General features: G+C 34.5%; 1 pseudogene; it reads right to left on the bottom strand.

Moving 5' to 3' along the window:
- Positions 1-5,566: 5,566 nt before the first annotated feature.
- LOC145296170 (histone-lysine N-methyltransferase SETMAR pseudogene) overlaps positions 5,567-23,869 on the bottom strand; it is a 33,748-nt pseudogene continuing 15,445 nt past the window's right edge.

The raw sequence follows: 23,869 nt of genomic DNA, 5'->3' as shown, positions 1-23,869 counted from the left end.
TTTCTTCCCATCTCTCCACTGACCTCCCTCTTCACACTCCCACCAGTGCTTTTTCTTACTGTCACTCGTCATTCCGACGTCAGATGAAGAAGGCTCGTCACCATGACAACTTCTATACGACATCAACAACAGCAACAACAAAGGCGAATATTTCAATTTTTAGAACCAATTTCGTCAAGAAGAGAAGATGACTTACGAAAAACCAACAGATTCCTCCACCTCTCGTGCTGCCATCGCCGCCACCGACTGCTATCTCCCCCACCCACTGCGCCCTCGCTCTTGTAGTGAAGCCACCATTTCTGACAGTGCTGTCTCCACCTTTCAATTCCCTCCATTTCGCGTGCCCCACCCCTATCTCACCCCGGCCTCACGCGTGACTATCGTTTTGTCGTTCACGAATGATGTGTGCGCAGCATACCAATATTGATACAACATGAAAATCGATGCATACGATTTTATTAATATGTAAACATGTAGACAAAGGTCGAGCAAAACAGAAGGCGAATGTAATGGGTGTAGATAGATAGATAGATAGATAGATAGATAGATAGATAGATAGATAGATTTGGAAAGATAAATATATATAACAGATATACATATATAAAGATAAACATATATCTACATAGACATGAACTGAAATGCATATATATATATATATAATAGTCAGAAGCCGTCAGTTTAAGTTCAATCAAGCGTCTATAAATAACAAATAACAAAGTTAGACTCTATATATTTTTCCCCCAAAATCCAGATATTCTATGGGCAAACATAATATAGAGTTATATATCCTGGATTTTCCAAAAGTGTTATTCTCAAGAAGAACAGTAGAAAAGTGTGTTTAAAACATCAATGAAAAACTCAAACTTCAAAAATTACGCCTTAAGGAGAGAAAAATAAAATTGGTTTACTTTCGACAGCTTCAAAAACCTTGCATCCCTTGATTTTCCTTTAGTACTTATATTCCATGAGAAAATTTTCTGAAAAAGCACGGTAGAAATGTTGTTTTCTGGGTCAGAATCTATCAACCCAACAGTTACTGTAGGCTATTTTTTTTTACTTTGAAGTAGTATATATCTTTATATAAAACTCATGCCTAGTCTGGAGCGATTTCAATAAAACAAATTATAATACTCATATTGTGAAGACATTTGTATATAAAGTAGCCATTTGGAACATAAGATTCTGTTTACTCTATGGACACCATATGAAAGGTATGTAATCTTCACGAAGTGTTTCCTCTCCTTTGTTGACACATTTTGCATAAAATTAAGTAAATTTAAATATAGCCCATTTTACTAGCCATTTGCATAGCATTTATATTCCAAAATTGATTATAATGAATAAATTAGTCTCAGTGTGAATTCCATCCAGAGAATTATCTAAAACTATGCACTTAACTGATATATATATATATATATATAGATAGATAGATAGATAGATAGATATGGATATAGATAGATAGATAGATATAGATATAGATATATAGATATATGTATATATATAGAGAGAGAGGTGTAAATAGATTATTTTTATAAACTATTTTTTATTTTACTATTAAAAAATGAACCTGTAAAGTATGTAAATTTACATTTGTTTTATTATGATATATATATATATATATATATATATATATATATATATATATATATATATATATATACTTCTGCTCAGGTCTGACGAAGTTGCTGGATCGTTGATACGATCCGTTAACAGAAATATGTGTAACTAAAACAGACACAACCGTAATAAAAAGTATATATTTGCTCTGCAATAGTATTGAGCGCCTTCCTCATGTTTTTTCTAATTACCAGTTTTGCTATATATATATATATATATATATATATATATATATATATATATATATATATATATATATATATATATATATCAGCAGATGCACCCAGTCTGGAAATAAAATAGGCTTGAATATAATATTTTAATTCATACAGAATCCCTATATATATTATAATATTATCTATTCTCTATTGATTATGATGTATTATATTGTACCCAATATTAGTAGTTACTTTAAAAGCAAAAAAAAATACTTGAGTTCTATCAGCTAGTATCGAAACTGAAACCAAAATTTTGAAGAATTCTTAGTAAAATTAATAATTACAAAATTCAAGCAAGGCACCCGGACGGTCCACAGAGTTTTATAATTCTTAATATATATATATATATATATATATACTACAATAAACGTGACGACCAGTGAAAACAATATGGAATACATTGGATAATAAAGGTTTTAACATAATTACCCTTAGTTTTAATGAAAAGTACTTTATATAAGAGAGGTGTAATCGGTAGGAAAAATTTTAAAAAGAAAAGAAAAAATACAAGACGGGAGTGTGCATTGTACAGACTCAATCTTTTGTGTGTGTTTGTTTTTGTTTTTGTTTTTTTGTGTGTGTGTGTTAACAACCTTAAAATATTATGAAATAATAATGAACTGATTAATTAATATTAAACGGTGAAACCTTTTCAAAGCTACTCGTTAAAAAATGAAAAGCCCCCCCCACACACACACACGTTTTGAAGTGTTTCTACGTATTTTTAAAATTTTTGGGACAGATGACCCAACCTCACACTTTTTCCTCTTTCTGGCCCCACCCCGCTCATAAACCTGAAAAGAATGCTAATGATTAAATGTCTTACAACGTCGTCAAGAAGTGGGGTCTCATTTTACGTTAAATTTATATAAGAAAATGATCCCCCACGCTAAAATGTTAAATTTTAATTATTCAAAAACAAAATTCTTCTTTCATATTATCTCTAGAGGCTGTTGAAACGTATACGCCACAACAAATGTAGATTTTGATTTCTTTTTAGGAGGTAACCTACGCTGGGTTGCGTCTTTAAAAAACCCAAATATTTTTTTTTAAATATGTAATATGATCAAGTAGTTTCTTTTTACATTAAAAAAACATTATTTACTTTGGTTTTTTGTTTGAAAGCAATTCCAACTGTCAATAAAAGTACAAATAAAATATTCGTAAATAAATAATAATCGTAAATATTAAGAAAACGTAGATTTTTTTAAATCAAGTTCTAGTGTTAATCAGGCACAACTCGGCTAATAATTTATTTATTAAAATAATATGTAGGTGCACCTGAGCAATTATTAAAAAAAAATGAAAAAAATCAATATTTACAGATTTGGGAGGGGGTTCAGTTTTACACATTTTCAGAAACGATTTACAGTTCCAATTTGACGTTGGCTCCTTCTGCCCCCCCCCCGCTATTAGTAGTTTTCTTATTTTTCTTTTGCAACTTTTAACTTCGTTTGGTCTGCACCCCTGTTATTATTATTTATTTATTTACGATTTAAAAGGTGATTTTGCATTTAACGACCCACGCTATTTTTTTAAATAGTACGAGTCTACCTATCGGCCCCTGAAGGGTAAGATGAAAGATTATATTGTTTTTATTCTCTTGAGAAATTTTTTTTTGAGTGATAAGTAAAGAAAACAAAACTCAGAAAGCCTCCAGAGCACTACAGCAAGCACTAATTAAAATTAAGGAGGCCCTACTAAAAGTACTACTAAAACCAAGTTTCTACTTCCCCGCTCCTTGAAGAGAAAATATTGTTTAAGTGTGACCTGAAAAAAATAAATCGTCAGAATCCACAGGAGCTCTACTAAAAGCAATAAATATGATTATGGTTATATATTGTATATTTATATTTAAATCAGTTTAGTTCTTTTTTTTTACCACCGGGATTAAATAACATGTATTTGTGAGGAAAATACGTTAAAATAAGTTAAAACAAAGAATATTGTTGATTTTTTCCATGCTTTGAATACCAGCAGTGGCTTTTAATATCGGACTTAAGACGAAAAAGTCATGAAATAGGTAAGCAGCCGAATTTTTGAAACCGGAAGTAACAACCCGGAATGACGGTTTAAATACCCAAGCAAGCCAATCTGAGTTATATATATATATATATATATATATATATATATATATATATATATATATATATATATATATATATGCGTGTGCGTGTATATATGTGTAATCTAATGACATCATTTGCGCATGCATAGAATATTGTTGCACACATCTGCATTTTCTATCCCTCATCCTCTTCTTCTTCCTCTAAGACTATTTCCAATAAGAATTGTCCTTAGTCTTATACGTTCCGCACTATCAACCAACCTCCAACCTCGGTACTATTGCCATTGTATATCTGCCCCAGTTTTATAAGTACTTTGATGGAATTTGTTCTTATGAACTCATATCACTTGTGCTATCCCGCAGTATTGCAATTAATCGCATAAGCAGCAACATCCAACTGTTAAGGTTCTTTGTTATCGGAAACCCTTCTACTCTTATTGTCTCTTCTGTCGGACTGATAGACTTTAGAATCCACTCCTTTCTTCTTGTTTCCTTGAAACGAAAAATTTTAAATGTAATGCGAAAACACATTTTACTGCTCAACTCCTTCGATAGCTCCCTGTAACCCTATTGCCTCCTAGTGGTAATATATCTTGTTTAGGGTTGAAACATAGTAAAAAAAATTTAAATAATAACATATTTGACGAAGGTACATTTTCCCGAAATATCATATCATACGATTCCTCTATTAGATCACGCAAGTAAGAAGATACAATAAATAGAGATAATCTGCATCGTTCTTTCATCGTTATAATTATCAATTTGCTTCAGTTCGTGTTTATATGTTATACCTCTGCATTGTATTGCCTTCTATGAATTAATAATATGTATACATTAGACAATGCTTTAAGGAAACTACATAATTTCTTTTATGTATAGATGTATGTGTGTACAAAAACTTACATCATTCTTTCTTGCTAATCACTCATTTTATCGCCTAATGTTATGCGTTTATAATAAATATAAGTCTCTATCTATCTCTTTTCTTTTTTGCATCTTATTTGCTTTTATCTCCCTCTCCCCTCCCCCTCCCCCTTTCTCTATCTTTCGCTTTCTATTTCTTTCTTTATTTCTCTTTTTCTTTCCTCCCTCTCTCTCCATAATTTCCTCTTTCTTTCTTCTTTCCAAATTATTGTTTCCTTAAAATTATCATTGGATATCATTTTTCATATAATTCTCTTTTTATTTATGTTATTTGCCTTTGTGATGTCACCATTGTGCACGATCACAAGCAAGCAACAGAACAATATAGCATAGTAAACCAAACTAATCCGGCGTTCTGTTATATATTTAAATAGTAAAATATACATGTTAAAATATTCATTTAGTTCTGTTTTAAACAGAAATTCTATTTCATGTTTCTAATTCGTCGTCATTCGTTATTAATTGAAATATTCATCCTTCCATGTCTTTCCCTCGTTATATATCACTCTACTTTTAGTCAACTCTTCCTTAATATTTTAATGTGCCTCCGAGGAATTAGAGGAACATTAATTTCAGTGTTGCCCTTTAATTGCGGTGTTTTGCAATTTAGTTTACATAGTTTCTTTGTGCCCACAGTATAGAGCTATGTAACTTAAATAGCTTTTACTTGCATACCTCACTTACTTGTATTTAATAAATTGACTTATCAACGAACATTATATTCAATACTTGCAGATCATTAAGTAAAATATTCATCTGGGATTTGGAGTGAGAGCGGAACTTTCGTCGTTTGTTCATTCTCATGCACAACGCACGTGCACAGTTCGCGCTATTGATAAGGTGATAAAAAATATTAATATAACCATTAACGAACATTATAATCCAAAGAGAAATCACACAAATAGTAGCTCGTTATCCTAGAAAATAAGACAAAAAAATGTTTTAATTAATGTTTATTAAACGTAATAGCTAATAGAGAAAGAGACGCTGATGACATAGTAATATAAAATAGTAAAAACGATTTAACACTTTAATAAAACGTGTTTTTGGTTTGCTTGTATACAGACCGGAAGTGACAATATTCTCTTTTCAAGTGTATTTATTTTAATTGCATTATTAATGGAGTCAACTTTCGAATACACTAGCAGACCGCCCGGCGTTTCCCGGCAGTAAAATACGCATAAACATTATATCATTATTCGTACAGATTTCTTTTTATAATTATAGAGCTAATTTCATATTTTCTATCATTCAATGTATAGTAATAATTTCAAAACTTGTTATTAAAACAATATGTCTTGGATACCATCCGTTAGAATTGAAACCAGAAAGTTTAGCGCTCCAACCTGAGTAGTTATTTATCTCTCCAACATCATTGCCTTCTAAGCTGTCAACAGTGGTGTACGAAGGTTAAAAATTAAACGACTTTAGCTGTGAATGTTTAATTTTGTGCATGTACAAAAATAACAGCTGGGGTAATGTTTTATTCGACTTACCCTGCCAACGTTCATACGTTTGTTTTACTTTCGACAATTTAGCAGCAATTTATGCCGGCTAAATATTCTATATGTGAAATTTCAATTCTGAAGACCAAATATTCAGAGAGAAGTTTGGTAGAGAGTCGCTTATTCTTTCCGATTACCTTAGGTATAATACAGCATATCAGACGAACAATCATATACTACACGGATTGCCTAAAACGAGGAGGTAATGATTGGTAGGATGACTCCATAACAAGTAGACCAAAACTATACTACTCAACAAAAGAGGAGATAATAAGTAATAGTTTCGATTCAGATGGATACTAAGTTTCCATTAGGAATAGATTATATAAAACTGCACTCGGAAACATGAATACGAAATCAGGGATAATTAATAAAAGCAAACACCACGTTATCAAAATAAGTGGAGTCTGCATTAAATAACACAGAAAAAAGTTGATATGCCATAAAGGCAAACAGGAAAATTTTATATGGCCTTTCCCCTTTATTTAGGGGGTTTATTTACTGCCAGTTTATGTGATCTTGTGGAATGTTCATCGATCGCGTTTTTCTAACGATTGGGCTGCGTTTGTCCGTGCGTGCCACTAATTAGCACTTATTTGATTCGATTCAACAGACCACCTAATCAACATTGTCCGTTCCTCTTAATTAATTTCTGAACAAAATTCATTGTCTTTGCCATTTTTATATATTTTATTCGTGTCTCAACGTTCGTTCGCATGCACACATAAATGTATATATACATATTCTTCCCTCACTATATATATATATATATATATATATATATATATATATATGTATCAACTTATAGATCAGAGTAAATAATTAACAAGACAGTTCTCACTGGAATATTTTCAAAACCAATGCACACACTCCTTTCAATACGCACACACAGATAACGCTTTCAAGTTTTTACAACGGGTTCATATTCATTAAGCGTTTATATAAAACGACACGCTTTTGATAAAAAAAACGAAGAACCGCTTGAATTATTTAAATGAAAGCTGTACTACTTATAATTTTAAGGTTTATACATAATATATATATATATATAAATATATATAAATGCGAGTGGTGTGCGTGTGTTTATATATATATATATATATATATATATATATATATATATATATATATATATATATATATATATACACAGAAGTTTTTCGTTCTGTATTGCTGGAACGAAATTTATAAGAAACGTTTCAAAATTTAAAAAAGAAGAAAAAAGGATGAAAGGGGAAATAAATTTGAATGATGAATCCGATAGTATAATAATAATAATAATAATAATAATAATAATAATAATAATAATAATATATAATGAAACATATTTATTATTAAATAATCATATATATATAATATAACTACTTCATTTACTCACATAAAATTAATATACAAAAGTATAAATCTATGCGTAAACTTTAAGTATCTACTTCAAAAGTGCTGAATACGTAGGTAGAGCTAGTTAGTAAGTTATAAAATATATATGGCGATTAAGCTACACTAGGTGTATCAGAATTTTTGTAGGAATGTTTGACACCCCTAACACGAAACGTCGAATAAAATATAAAAATCTCGTAATTTCTCTATTAAAAGTGGGTTGTTTATTTTCCTTATGGATTATACTTCTAAAATAAACTATTAAAGTTGTTTTAAAAGTAACAGAAATACGTTGGGTTTTTTTTAAACGGTAATGAATTTTCCGAATACAATATTTTTCAATTTTTAAAATTTAAAAATCTATCAAAATTTTTCTATTGATTCTATTTTTACGATATTTTTAGGGTCAATGTGAAATTTTATGTTCTTTCCAATAAACCGAATATAATATTTTAGACAAACGTTTTTTTATTCACGCCCCCCCCCATTTTCAAGTGTCTATTAAAAAGTAAATAATTAATTTACTAACCAAAAAGTAAATAATTAATTTACTCACAAATTGAAGAGAAAAGGTCAATAAATAATATATTCAAATTTAAAACAAAAAAAACGCAGTGTTTTTTAGAATTTTACCTGTAAAGTTTGAAGTTTAAAACTTTTTTTTAAACCACGTTATTTGTTTTTTTCTTTTTTTTGTAAATAGAACCTTGGTCGTTGCTCCTTTAATTGAAAAAAAATTAGGGCTTGAATTACATTTTTCGAGGAGTTATAAGCTTGGAAAGACAGGGGGTCGAATAATTCACGCCTCTCATTTTGAAATTTCTATTAAAAAGTAAATAATTAATTCATGTACCAAAGTCTTATATATCACAAATTGAAGAGAAAGGGTCAATAAATAATATATTCAAATTTAAAACAACAAAAAAGTACCGTTTTTTAGAAATTTACCCGTAAAGTCCGAAGTTTAAAACCTTTTTTAAAAAAAAACACGTTGTTTTTTTGTTTTTTTTTTAATGAAACCTTGGTCCTTGCTCCTTTAATTGAAAAAGAATTAGGGCTTGAATTACATTTTTCGAGGAGTTAGAGGCTTGGAAAGATGGGGTGGAATTATTCACTATTTTCACGAAATTTCTGACACACCTAAAGCTACACTGAATATTCCGCGTTTCATCCACTCTAGGACTCTTCAGGCTTATATATATATATATATATATATATATATATATATATATATATATATATATGTATATATATATATATATATATATATACTTTTTGTGAGATAAATAAGTATAATGTCATATATCTATATCCACACGTATATTTATTTATACACTTGATAGATAAAACAAAACTATATAATATATAATTTTACATTCTGTTTAATATATATGTACGTTTGCGAATGTATATACCGTGACAGTAATATATACTGATTAATTTGTGTAAAGAGAACGTACACATGTATCTCCATACCGCTTTTTAGTAATTTCAATAATCATTTGTATGGTTGAAATTCGAACGCCGGGGGCTAGATCACTTTCAACCGTAATCAAATATCGGAGTGCATTAACTAGTGAGAGTAAAAGGAAATATATCGCTTATTTCATTAGTTTGCTGGTAACCTATAGAACCCATTTCGGTGTAAGTGTTATGCTTATTATGAAGCATCATTTACAAAAACTGAGTGTATATGACGTATACAGTCCTGCTTGAGTCAACTCATTAGGGTTGTTGTACTTGGTAATCATATCTGTGATTCAAAACCAGGATGTCAAGTGTCTTTCAATCGTAATTAATTATATTAGATATCTCATCTATGAATGACTATACTACTTAATCTTTGTAGACTATGTTTGTTTATTTTTTGTTAGTTTGTCGTAGTTCACACTTGATGATTTAAAAAAACGAAATGATGTCACAAACGCGTGACTTTTCCTTCTAGAAGAATTGCATAACACATAGAAAATCTTTTACACGTCACAGAAGAGAGTTAGCGTTGCAATGGATGACATTCGCTTTAAAAACGCGACTGACATCTTATAACGTCAATCCTGATTTCCTTGTTTTCATTGGTTAATATTTATCAGACATTTTTTTCATATTATCAAGCATTAATTTATCCATAATTGGATGATTTTCGCTCTTTATTCTGACTTAATTATTTATTTTCATGCGTTCATTTATTTTTTATTAAAAAGTCATTTTTTAATAAAAAATGTAACTCGTATATTTTATTAACTGTGTTTACATGACTAGAAATGCGAAACTTTTTATTAATATTGATCATACATTGAGCCTGTTGAAGTGAATACTGAGAATATAAACACAGACTATATAGTTTTTTACAAGTAAGTTAGGCCCAAAGGTTACGAGTGGAAGAGGCAATGAGTGTAATGGCGGTCGTCGAGACAACGTCGTAGTCATGGTTGTTAATGGTGAAAATTGAGTAAAATTTTATTACTTAACGAAGCGTTTCAGCAAGAACTACCATATTCTTGTAGTCAAATGGGAACCAGCCAAGCGGAATCAAGTTCCAAAGACAGGAAGTTTTAGAAAAGAAGCATTGTTCATAGAATTTGTGCTTAAAGGCACAGATAGAAAGTGGTAGTGGTTGTAGATAGACGAGTGTGTTTTTTTTGTGAAAGCTTAGAAATGTTTATATCTGTAATGATATGTTTATATCTGTAATGATATGTTTCTGATTTGTTAGATGACGATTGGTTATTTGTCTTATTTGGATTCTTAGAACTATTGTTCTCATTTTGAGTGTAATTTTCACAACGCTTCGGTCGATTAAACCGCTGACCTTCTTCAGGTGTATCTTGTCGAATTAGGGATCTTTTGGACGAAACTCTTTATTTTATCATCAGGGTAGTATCGTCTTTTCCGCCAGCCATGACTTGATAGTAGTCTTAAGTAATTTACAATTGTATTTTCCGTTACATAAACCGAGGATTGACCCTCAACCTGTAGAATAAGGTCATTTTTACAACAAATTTTGTATCTCGTATTCGAATAATAAATTGCAATTTTAAAATTTTTACTTACGTTAATATACATATGTATGTGTGTATGTATGTATTTATTATGTATGTATGTATGTATGTATTATGTATGTATTACCATGCATACATACATACATGCATAGAGACATATTGGTCAAGTGTTACTTACCTGGTGGACTCAGAAAATAACTAAATTTAACTTTAAGTATGTATAAAAATTATTTTTCACTAAACGCTTTATATAAACCAAAATTAAAAAAGGAATGTCAAAGTACCATAATGGCGATAAGCATGCAAAGGATTTAATGTTGTAGTTTGTTTTAGTAATACGGCATACAAAATGTAAGTCAATTAATCAAAGTAAAGTAGAAATCATAAAACTACACACAGACACGCGTGTGATCATGACAATCAAAATATATCGCAGCTCGTTTAAGAAAAATGAGGAGGAAAAAAAGAAAAGAAATAAAAACATTCGACGACGTTTTTTTGTTTTTGCGTTTTTTGTTTTTTTTTTAATAAAGACGCACTATACCTCCTTCATTAACTTAATATTCCTACTATTTATGTGATTGTGAGGAAGAGAAATATTAGTAGAGTTCATGAACTAAACACATTGGTAATATGTGTGTATACAAAAAAAAAACGAAGAAATCACAATTTTAATGAGAACATGGATCAATGTATGAATAAAATATTTTATGTTGCTAAAACGTAATAATTGAAATAAAGTCCATGTAGTTATTTAAATATAGCTGCATTTATCATGTAAATAAACGTATTAAGAATTACGAAAAAACAACAATAGTCTGCAGCCATTTTTAAAGCTTCAACTGAAAATGGCTTAGTAAATGGAACAATATATATATATATATATATATATATATATATATATATATATATGATGGCAGCAAATTCGCTTTCGAACATTGCCATCACTCGATATAACACAAAAAAAGAAAGAAAAAAAGGTATGTAGAAACACGAAAACATTCAGTGATGGGCTGCACGAATGTGGCTTTTAAGCCCTGCTAAACTCTGGCATTCCTTAGCACACATTGTACAGACATGTGCACCACTAGCAGCACGTTCTTGCTGTTCTTTTCTACGCAGGAGCAAATGCCGTTTCAAACAGCCTGTCGTTTTGTACATCCGCCCGCAGTTGACCCAGATTAACTCTGGCAACTCAAGACTGCTTTGTGGCCCGCCGCGCCGATGAGTAGACTGGTGACTCATCAGCGCAGCTCTGCTAAGACATATTCTTCCGCACACCTCACACTCCAGACCAATTTGGCTCCCCCTCTCATCCACGGCTCCTTTCACTCTCCCTTTCCGGATATCGCACTTCAGCCGCTCATACTGGGTTCGATCCACCTCAGACTTTCCCACACCTCCCCGCAAGGTCCTTCTCCGCCCTCCGCGATCCAAAGCAAGACTCTCCCAGGTTCTTTCATCAATCTCACATTTTTAGGTGGATCTTAAACAATCCTTAAATCTTAATTTAGGCTTTTGAGCTAGACGTATTCCCTCAGCGAGCTCGCCATAAAGGAGTTGTTTGGGAAGTCGACTGTCTAACATCCTCACCACATGTCCACTCCATCTCAGTCTATGCTTAATAACGTGAGCCTCATACATCGCTGACATACATCTGCCAACCCACACCTACGATTCGCCGTAGGCACATCTGGTGAAACCGCTCGAGACGTCTCAAATGCTCCCTGTATGTTGTCCAAGTTTCACAACTATAGAGAAGAGTAGAGAGAACGCATGCGGTATAAAACTTTATCTTAGTTGGCAGCAAGAGCCCATGATGTCTCCACAAACGCCCGTCCAACTTTCCAAAGGCATCACTTGCCCTGCTGATCCGTAACGACACCTCATCATCCAGAGCACTGGACATACTCAGTGTGCTACCCAAGTATACAAACTTAGAGACAACCGCTATCCTTGACCCACAGATATAAACTGATGGCTCATAGTATCGCATGCCAGGAGCAGGCTGATACATTAAGACAGTTTTTTTTTTCAGATTGATGGTCAGGCCCAATGCGCGGCAGGCAACCGCAAAAGCGTCCACAAGATGCTGCATATCAGTCACCGTATGAGCCACCAGATCACAGTCATCCGCATAGAGCAAGTCACGAATCGTGTTGGTGAGTACCTTTGTAGTTGCATTGAAGCGCCTAATGTTGAACAACCCCTCAGTATTTCGGTAACGAATATAGACACCATCAGAGCACCCCCCCCCAAATGCCATCCGAAAGACCATGGTGAAATACAACGCAAAGAGTCTGGGTGCTGGAATGTCTCCCTGCTTACCACCATTTTCTACTGAGATGGGATCAGCCAGCTTTCCCCCAACGTTGATCACAGCCTTTATATCATCGTGGAAGAGCTTTAAGATGGTTACAAACTTGTCAGGACAGCCAAGCCTTTTCAAAATCTCCTACAAAGCGTCCCTATTGACTGTATCAAAGGCCTTAGTTAAATCGATGAACACCTGATATAGTCCCTTTTGCTGTTCTATACATTTCACCTGCAGTTGCCTGACTGTAAAAATCATATCCACTGTCCCTCGACATCTTCTGGGACAACACTGCGACTCAGGCAAAACATCATCAGCAATATGCTCCAGCATTCTGTCTAGCATGATCCTACAGAGCACCTTACCGACTACTGACAGCTAAGAGATGCGTCGACAGTTTCCATATTCATCTCTGCTACCCATCCCCTTGTATAGCACTACCATCAATGCATTCCGCCAATCCTGCGGAATACACTCATCTCGCCAAGCAGTCTGCAACAATTCTGCTAAGCGTTGCATCATCTTGGGTCTAGAACGTTTAAAGATCTCCGCATGCAAACGATTCGGGTCAGGAGACTTTCCATTGTTCAGCTTATGGACAGCTGTTTCAACCTCCTGAAGAGAAGGAACCTCTGCCAAGATATCCTTGACCGGATTGCTAGGAATCGACCTAACAAACTCCTGATCAACGTAAGAAGGTCTGTTCAGGAGGTCATCGAAATGCTCCCTCCATCTATGAAGAATGTCGGTAGGGTTTCGAAGAAGATCCCCACCATCTTTCGAGAGCAGAGGAGTGATAGGTGATCTGGATGGTCCGTAAACCGCGCGCAGTAGGCTGTATAATATCTTGGTGTTGTTCGAATCCGAGGCGAGCTGTATTTTCTAAGCTTTCTGCCTCCATCATTCGTCTTGCATTTTACGCACCTCGTGCTTGATTGTCTTAAATTTGTCCCTCAATCGATCTTGCTCACCATCCGTCAAACCACCTCCGAGATAAGCGTGCAATGCCCTGGCTTTTGAATCAAGCAGAGCATGAATTTCAGTATCATTCTCATTGAACCAATCCTGATGTTTACGCTCACAATAACCTAATACTCTCTCACATACCTCATAGACAGATTCCTTAAAAGTAGGCCAAGTATTTTCACAATCAATCTCTTCCATCTCCTTAACTAGTTTCTCTCACACAATATTGTCCTTTAGACGGGCAACATTAAGTCGCTTTGAGCTTCACAACACACTTAATCTTTGCACGGACCAACTGATGGTCGGTTCAGCATGACACGAACACTGCAGATATCCCTCATCTCACATTTTCTGACTAACACATAGTCTATCGTGCCATTTTTTGGAACCAGGATGCATTCAGGTCGTCTTATATTTGTCCTTCTGCTGGAACACGGTGTTACCGATTTTAAAACCCATCTCTGAACAAAACTGCAACAACATCAGACCATTGCTATTACACTTGTTCACTCCCTGTTTACCCAGCAAGTCCCAGGTTTCAAAATCTCTTCCCGCCCTAGCATTAAAATCTCCAAGAATGAAGATCTTATCAGCAAAGGGAATGCGTCTAACTACACTGCACAAAGCAAGGTAGAAAGCAACCTTTTCATCTTCTGTTGCATCTATAGTGGGTGCATAGACACTCAAAAAAGTTGTATAACGACCATTTACCAGAGGTAACCTCATAGTCATGATCCGGTCACTCACACTACATGGAAGTTCTTCCAGGCTAGAAAGAATTGATATCTTTATCCACTCTCTAAACAAGTGCCACATTGATTCAAAAAGAAGAGCAAGTCAACATCATTGGATGTAGCAGTCATCGCAGGTTTTATATCAGAGTTTTCCTTCTCCTAGGGAGGTTGCCTTCTCCTAGGGAGGTTGCCTTCACTACGGCTTACAGAGCCCTCTCCACCCACCATGCCATTTGAGCCAAGACTGGAACTTAGGTTGCTGGGCACCAGAGCATATTCCACACGCCGGTGGGTCATATATACCGCAGCTTACAGGGCCTAAGCTCCTCTGGGGGTTTCTGTCAGGGTTAACTCACCCTTAGTCTTTCGTTAAATAACCTTGGCCCACAAGGCAGTGGAGGTCCAGTTATAGCCATGCAAATGCGCTACATCCAAAGGATGATACTGACCGACTCTGCATAAAAATGAAAGACGGAAAAACATTATTGATTTGCATAGAAGACTGTGTGAATGACAAAATAAAAGAATTATAAAAAAATACATGATGCAGAATACAAAAAGGATAATTACAGCAGCAAGATACACTGAATAAATTAACAAGAGAGAACACTGAGGTGAGGTATTAGACGAGGAAAGAAAAATAGGAAAACAAACAGCTATCTGGATGATGCAAAAGGATGACAAAAGATGAGACAATGAAAACGCTTGGACATCGCTACGAAAAAAGAAAACTGAGCAGAGAAACTGGATTCTTAATAACAACAGCACAAGATAATGCGATTAGAACATCAAAGCAAAGATTGACAGGACACGAAGAAAACCGTAAATGTAAACTCTGTGGAAAGAGAGATAAAACAATAAATCACATAATAAGTGAATGCAACAAACTAGCCAAACAGAATACAAAAATAGATATGATGAAGTAGGGGAGGTAGTATACGTGGAATTATGCAAACAACTACATCTTAAGCATCCAGTCAAATAGTATAAGTACAAACCGTCAGCAGTACTTGAAAACGGAAGTAACAAAAATCTATGGGGCTCGGACGTACAAACAGATACACCTATCCAAGCAAGAAGACCCAATGCCACCATATTTCACAAGAAGGGGAGGTTCTTTCAAATCGATTTCGCCGTTCCAGCACACCACAGAGGGAAGATCAAGGAGCACATAGACAGAACTGATCAGAGAGCTTAAAGAAATGTGGAAAAAGTAGAAAGTCGAGATAACACCAATATTAGTAGGAGCACTAGGAACAATACCGAAAAACTTTTAAAAAAGAATGAGAGAGATTGGAATTAAAGGGGTGGTTGAGATGATACAAACAGATATAAATAATGAAAACGATTGAAATATTCAGAAAAACCTTTGAATGCTAAGACTAATCCACATGAGCTACAGGCACCAGCTGGACATATAGAAGACGCTACCGAAGTAAAACACAAAGAAACACTATAGAATACAGAAAACTGAAACTGCATAACTGTAAGTTAACCTGCGCCCCCTCCAAAAAGTGCCAACATCAGCGCCAAATAGTCGTGAAAGATCAAGGAGGATGGAAAGACCTAGAGGAGAACGTACTAACCAGATCTGCAGTGGAGGGATGCGAAAAAGACTGGTACCAAAAGGAGGCTTATTGCAACCCAAATTTCAGTGAATACCAATGGTCGCTGCTAACGAGAAATCGATGGTAAACGAATGTTGCAGTAACGCAAATTCATTTGCAAAGGTTGTCGAATGAGGTGGAAAGTATTGGAAATCTGGGGAGACTAGCTGTCAATCGAACTCCAGTGAACAGTACATATATTCTCAAAGACACATTTTTTATGATTGCCTGTGTGAATACTCGTAGTGACTACTACTACTACTACTACTACTACTACTAATAATAATAATAATAATAATAATAATAATAACAACAACAAAGGAAACAAATCTACCATTTCCTAAATGATCGTGAACAGATAGGATGCCGAAAAGGAAAAAGAGGAACACAAGATCTACTATACGTAGATCCAAAGATCCTAAAGGAGGTAAAAGTAGAAAGAATTTAGCCATGGCATGGATCTATAAAAAGGCGTACGAAAGGATCCCCCAAGCATGGATAATAGAATACTTAAAAATCTATACAATACTAAGTAGGATCATCAACGTGATTGAAAATGCAATGAGAACATGGAGACTGGAACTGACAGCTTATGGACAACACATAACAGAAATAAACATACAAAGAGGATTTTTCCAAGGAGATTCACTATCACCATTACTGTTCATCATAGCCCTGATGCCTCTGAACAATATACTGAGAAAGTACCAAGTCGGATAGAAGTTCTCTAATACAGAAGAAAAAAGTGAACCAACTGATGTACATAAACGATCTGAAACTTTTTGCAAGGACCGGAAATGAACTAGAGACATTAATAAACATTATCAGAATATTCAGCTAGGATATCCAAATAGAGTTTGGTATGTAAAGGTGCGCACTACTATTTATAAAAATTGGAAAACTGGAAACGTCGGAAGGCATTGAACTACGCGACCAAACGGAGATTGGTGCACTAGGAGAACAAGATGCCTTTAAATACTTAGGAATTCTGGAAGCAGACATAATCAAAGCAACAGAAATGAAAGCGATAATTGGAAAGGAATACCTCAGAACAAGAAAACTGGAAACTAAATTATATAGCAGAAACCTAATATAATGTATAAATACATGGGCAGTATCACTGGCAAGATACTCTAGACTGTTCATAGGATGGGCTAAAGAACTGATACAGCTCGATCAGAAGACAAGGAAACTCATGACCATGCAAAATGCACTACACCCAAAGGATGATTTTGACCGACTCTCTGTGAAAAAGAAAAGACGGCTGGAGAGGACTGGCTTGTATAGAATACTGTGTGAATGGCGCAAAAAAGAACTAGAAAAAATACATAATGCAGAACACCGAATGGATAATTATGGTAGTGAGAGACACTGAGAAATCAACAAAACAGAAACAGAGAGACATAGGATAAGACGAGAAAAGAAAAATGCGAAGAGAATCAACTACACGGAAAATTCACAAGAATAAAAAAAAGATTAGAATAACGAAAACACTTAGACATGCATGCGAAAAGGACATATAAACCGAGAAACTGAATTCCTGATAGCTGTAGCAGAAGATAACTCGATAAGAACCAACTACATCAAAGCAAAGATTGACAAAACACAAGAAAACAGCAAATGCAGGTTCTGTGAACAAAGAGACAAAACGATAATCCATATAGTCATGAATGCAGCAAATTGTCCCAAAAGGAATACAGGAACAGGCACGATAAAGTGAGGAGGGTAGTTCACTAGGAATTACGCAAAAAATTGCATCTTGAGCGCAGAGACTAAAGGTACAAACATAAGCCGGCAACATTACTTGAAAAGGAGAATGACAAAATCCTATGGGACATGGACATACAAACTGATAACCCGATCCAAGCAAGAAGCCCGGATGTTGTAATAATTAACAAGAAAGAAAAGTCATGTAAAATCGTAGACTTTGCTATTCCAGTTGAATACAGGGTGGATATTAAAGAAACGGAGAAACGGAGCAAATACACAGACCTAGCCAGAGAGCTGAAAGGAATATGGATGATGAAGAAAATCAAGATAATTCCTATAATAGTAGGAGCACTAGGAACAATTCCGAAAAAAATTTAAAAAAGAATGACAGAAATTTGAATTAGAGGAATGGCTGGAAAGATACAACAAATAGCAATAATGAAAACAGCTTAAATATTATAGAAAACTCTTGCATGCGGAGACTAATACACATGAACCATATGAACTGCTGCAGAGGCAAAACATGAAGAAGCATTACAGTGAACCAAGAACATTGAAACTGCATATCTATATATCTATATTATCCTTTCCCATTATCCAATCACCGAAATAAAAAATAATGCCAAATAGCCGAGAAGCGTCAAGAAGGATGGAAAGACCGAGGAGAGAACACTGACCAGATCTCCGCAGGGCAAATGTAAAGAGAACTAGGACCTTGTGGGAGCTTATTGCCACTCAACTTCCAGTGGAGACCAATGGCCGCTGCCAGGGAGAAATCAATGGTAAGCGGCTGTTGCGATAATGCAACTTTATTTGCAAATGTTAGCGAAAGAGGTGACAGTACTAGAAATCTGGGGAGACTTGTTGTCATTCAGCTTCCAGGGGACACCACAGGTTGTTTTCGAGATCTTTGATGATCTGTGTGAAAGCTCCTTGTGAGCCAATAATAATAACAATAATAATAATAATAATAATAATAATAATAATAATGATAATAATAATAGATAGATGAAAGAGCGTCATAAATAGACAAAGACATATATATATATATATATAGAGAGAGAGAGAGAGGGGGGGAGGGAAGAATTAGTGAAAAGAGAGATAATATAAAAATAACATTCAGTAGACGATAGTTAATCAAAGTCTTGTGTTTGCAAAGACTGATATGCGTTAAAAATTAAGACAAATAAACAAACTATATCAACAATATTATTGCTTTCCCTTCTTTCTTGATTCTCTCGCCATTGTAACGCGAATTCAGACCGTCGTTTCTGCCGTGTCCGATAGTCGCCTGAGCGTATTCCATTGACAAGCAGCCTGAGTTGAATCGTTAAAGTCAAGGGGACACATGTAAATCTCGCAGTCCCGACATGTCCTCTGCATGCGACAAAGTAAGCTGATAATTATTGTCGTAATTAGTGGTTTGAATCTGCTCAATGATGGCTGGACTTGCGAGAGATCGAGAAAAAAGCTCGAGGCTGAACAAACAAAAAACTAAAACGCGCAATGAAAACAGAATCACGATTTCATGTTGGGAGATTTGGCGCCATATTTGTCTCTCTTTTTTTTTCTTTTGTAATAATGGCTTTTTAATTTATCTATTTGTTTTTAATCAATGTAACTCTTATTGTTTTGAAGCTTTTCAAGAGTGAGTGAAGACGAGGTTTCTTAGGGCGGGTGTGCGGTGAGGGAAACGAGGTTATGGGCAGTTTGGTACTGATTGTTGAATATTGTATCAGAAGATATCGAATGTAATCTAATGTGCATGAAAATAAAAAAGCAAGGCTATGTCGACTGGTATTCGTGGATAATATTATACTATAATCTGTAACTGTTTTTTATATAATAATCGCTCTATACAATGCATGAAGCCACTTGAAGTAAGGAACTAAGAAGATATTACTTCAACGACAATAATTTTACATGGTATAGATTCTGACTCAGATTAAAATTAGTAAATGTAGTTTGCTTGAAACATTGCTAATAAAGAATATATGTAAGATGTAAAAGCCAAAGGCAATGCGGAAAGGACCGGAATGGCAAGAGTAAGGAAAAGACAAGCAAACAAATAAATAGACGGGTATGTTTGAGTAGAGAAATGTCTAACTAAATATTCGTCTATCATTCCTCGCCTCGTTGTATAATTAATTTGTAACCAAGTTGTTGGTATATCCGGTATATATAAAGTCCGTTGGTGGTATAGAACCTTGATTGATTTCGGAAGAAAATACTTCTCCTTGCCAAGAAGAAAACAAAAATATAAGTAGTGCAGAAGAGACCAGTACTGCTCCCTTCCACCATCTTGAATATGCCTTTCAAATTTTGCTATTTCCAAGTTAATAACAAAGAAAGTCATGAATATTTGGAAAGCAGTTAATCCGTGTTCACGTCTTTTAACTGAAATCACTATTTAAAAAAAGCGAATATACAATGTTTCAAGAAGGCCAAACAAACGAATAGAATATCTCTCCTCGCTTCCCAAAAGAAATTCTGGATAGAAAAACTGGATTCACTATTTGATATTTCGTCCTGTTCTTGCAATCTGCCAGTTTAAACTTGTGACGACCCTCATGTAAAATACAATAAAATAAAATTGCCACATTAAGCACATTATGTGCACCTTTCTTCTTCAACAAAATGTAAGTTATTTTCTATTTTTCTCCAATGTCTTTGTGAGATAATCTTATACCCAAATACATTTCCATATTTTAATGCTCACTAATGTATATATATATATATATATATATATATATATATATATATATATATATATATATATATATATATATATATATGTTTAAGTGTATTTTAATATAAGTAAAATCTGATTGTTCAGGTTTCAGGTGAGGACCGTTGATACCTAACGGATAAAAGGATCAGGGGACCAAAATAGCAAAATAGGACCGAAAGGTACTTTTCAGCTTGGTCCAGTTGAAAAAAGTGCTATGAAAAAAGTAAAATGAAAAGAGAGGGGTAATAAAAAAATGTACATTTATCATCAACACCTTCAACTTCAAATATTCAGAGTAATATTTCCTCCCCCTCTTACTCATCTTCTCAAAGGGAAGAACCAGAAAAAGAATATATGCAGCCAAAGAGTCATCCAAAAGGGCCTTATAGCCTTATTAAATTTCGACATATGCTCTTGAGTTAGTCGGGGAGGGGCAATTCTTCTAATCCTGGAGCCAGACGTGTCAATACCTTGCTCTTGGATTTGCAGACTATGGGCTTTCTTATGCCCAATATTAATATAAGCAATATTCTTATTGATAAATGTAAAGTGGACAGGGCCAAAACTAAAGTGAAAACAACTACCCAAAAAAACGTAATGAAAATGTGGAAAATCTGATATGCATTGGAGTTGATGGAAGAATGGATAAGGATACATTGTTTTATAAGGATTTTTTGGAGGAAAATGGACAGAAAAAACTAAGGGACCAGAACGCCATTTAACTTTTACAATAGAGACAGCATATGAAAGTAAATATCTGACACACAGAGTTCTTCCTATCAGTGGTACAATATGTGCTGCTCATGCAGAGCAAGTGATGGATGTTTTGCATGAATTCAACAGTGAAAAGACTATCAAGGTTATCCTTGTTGACAACACTAATGCCAACACAGGTTGTGAAGGTGGAATGGTTGCAATTTTCGAAAAATAATTTTAAAAAATCTTCATACAATTTGTTGCTCTTTGCACCATAACGAACTTTCATGGCTCTTTTTAAAAAACATGGATGGTTGCACAAAATGCCCTACAACATTCAGCGGGGCCCTGGGGAAATTATGCTTAAATGATTGTCATGATTTACCCCAAATATCATGATTCACTATTAGCAGTCCTCAGGATTTAATTTTGAAAATTGATCAAATAAATGACCTCAGTTGTGAACAAAGATTACTGTATGAATACACAGTAGGTATTTCTAGAGGTAAGGTTGACTCTAGATATGCTTCGTGGAAAATTGGTCCTTTAAACCAGGCAAGGTGGCTAACTTTAGCCATCAGACTCATGTGTTTATGGACTCGTGGTGCATACCCACAAAGGCGCACAACAAAACTCCAGAGGTTAATAACTTTTATTGTAAATGTGTATACCATTTGTTGATTTGAAATTTAAAAAAATAATAAATTCCACAATCAACAATTGCACATTTTTAATATGATCGAGAGGATTAAGGAGCAGCCTCATGAAATCCAGCAGATTGTATTAAAAACATACAAGGTAATGCTTTTTGTTTACTGCCTGAGAACCTTCTATATTCAATGGTCAAATCTGAGGAAGTTGAAGTAAGTTAATGAAGCTTTAAAAAGACTTTTGGCCATTAGGTAAGTAAACATTTATTCATTTATCAATGACCAAATTATTTATTCCAATTTATACAAACATTTTTAAGATTTTATCTAATTTCACCATAATTATTAAAACAGTACACATTGAATTTTTTTAATATTCTATTAATTTTTATATTCTTTCAGAAGTGGGGAGTTAACTAAGAAACGATAAAAAAAATACCAAATATTAATTTTAATGCGACTGATTGGAGACAATAGATTTGAAATTGTGTGGTATTTTTGAACCACGAATAACAGAAGATTTTTCTTATTCTGAACTTCGTGAATCATTATTTAATGGGAACGATCTTGACTTGCCAGATTTGTCCTCACATTCTCAGGGCATGGAACGGGCAATCAAGTTAACAAGAAAACATCACAAAGTGTATATGGTTTTCAATCAGGACATCGGCACATGACAGCCAAAATTTTGAGACAAAAATTGAGACCGTCATTTTTGTCTAAGACATCTTATATGGAGTAATTTGACTCTATATATTAAGCTCTATCAAAATAATGGTTCGTCTTTTCATCATTTGTTTGTTTTTTATATTTTCACTTATAAGAAAAAATCATTTTTAAGATGTTTCATAATATGAAAAGACAGTTTGCTAATGCAATTATATGATAAATGGGGAACTTGTTAATCATCTCAACAAAAATAGCCTTTTCAGTGACATGCAATATGGTTTCCGCTCTGAGAGATCTAAAACCAACACAAAGTCAAGTATCTGCAGAATGTCTTCTTGGTTCCTCCTCTTCTCTTTTCTCTCTCCCAACAATCGAACACAGCATATAATAACAAAACTCTAAAGCACGTCTGACAGCACTGACTTCTGCCAACAGTCTGCCCCTCCTCTTAACAACACAGGCTTTTTATATCGCAAAATCGTTCACCTCTATTTGCATATTCTTCTAACTCACGTGATCACTACTCTATAAATAAGAGTCTTGACCGTTTCTTTTCTTTCTTTTTATTTATTTTCGGTGACCGACCCGCACGTGGTCTATCCAGGTAAGTCACGCATTTCTCCACACTCCCCCCTGATCTCATGATCACAAACAGGACATGCGGGCAATCGTCGTTGGCGGGTACTCCTTCGAAGAAGCACTTCCTCATTGCTGTTTTCTTCATTACCACCATCATTACTACCAGTCTGTTCCATTATCCCGTCTCGTGGTTCCATAGGCGGTGTCTCACAATCAGGGCAGGGGGGCAGTATCCGTCTTTGTCGGGTACTTCTCAGAAGAATCGGAGGCGTCATCTCCTCGGTATGCTCCATCATCCCTTCTCGCTGGGTTTCGCAATCACGGGGGGTGGGCAGTATTCGTCTCTGTCGAGTATTTCGATGAGGCATTACTTCCTTGTGTCCATCGCTCTCCTCACTATTGTCATCAGTATGTCCCATCATTCCCTCATCTGGTTCTGTTGGTGGTGTTTCTATGCTCACCTGAAGGGGCAGTAAGTGATCAGGATCATCTCTGAACGGTGTGT

This window comes from Euprymna scolopes, chromosome 16 (genome assembly GCF_053919585.1).
Source record: "Euprymna scolopes isolate OS-2025 chromosome 16, ASM5391958v1, whole genome shotgun sequence".
Taxonomy (NCBI): Eukaryota; Metazoa; Mollusca; class Cephalopoda; order Sepiida; family Sepiolidae; genus Euprymna; species Euprymna scolopes.
Note: the sequence above shows the minus strand (reverse complement) of the source record. Positions and strands in the feature narration are given on the sequence as shown.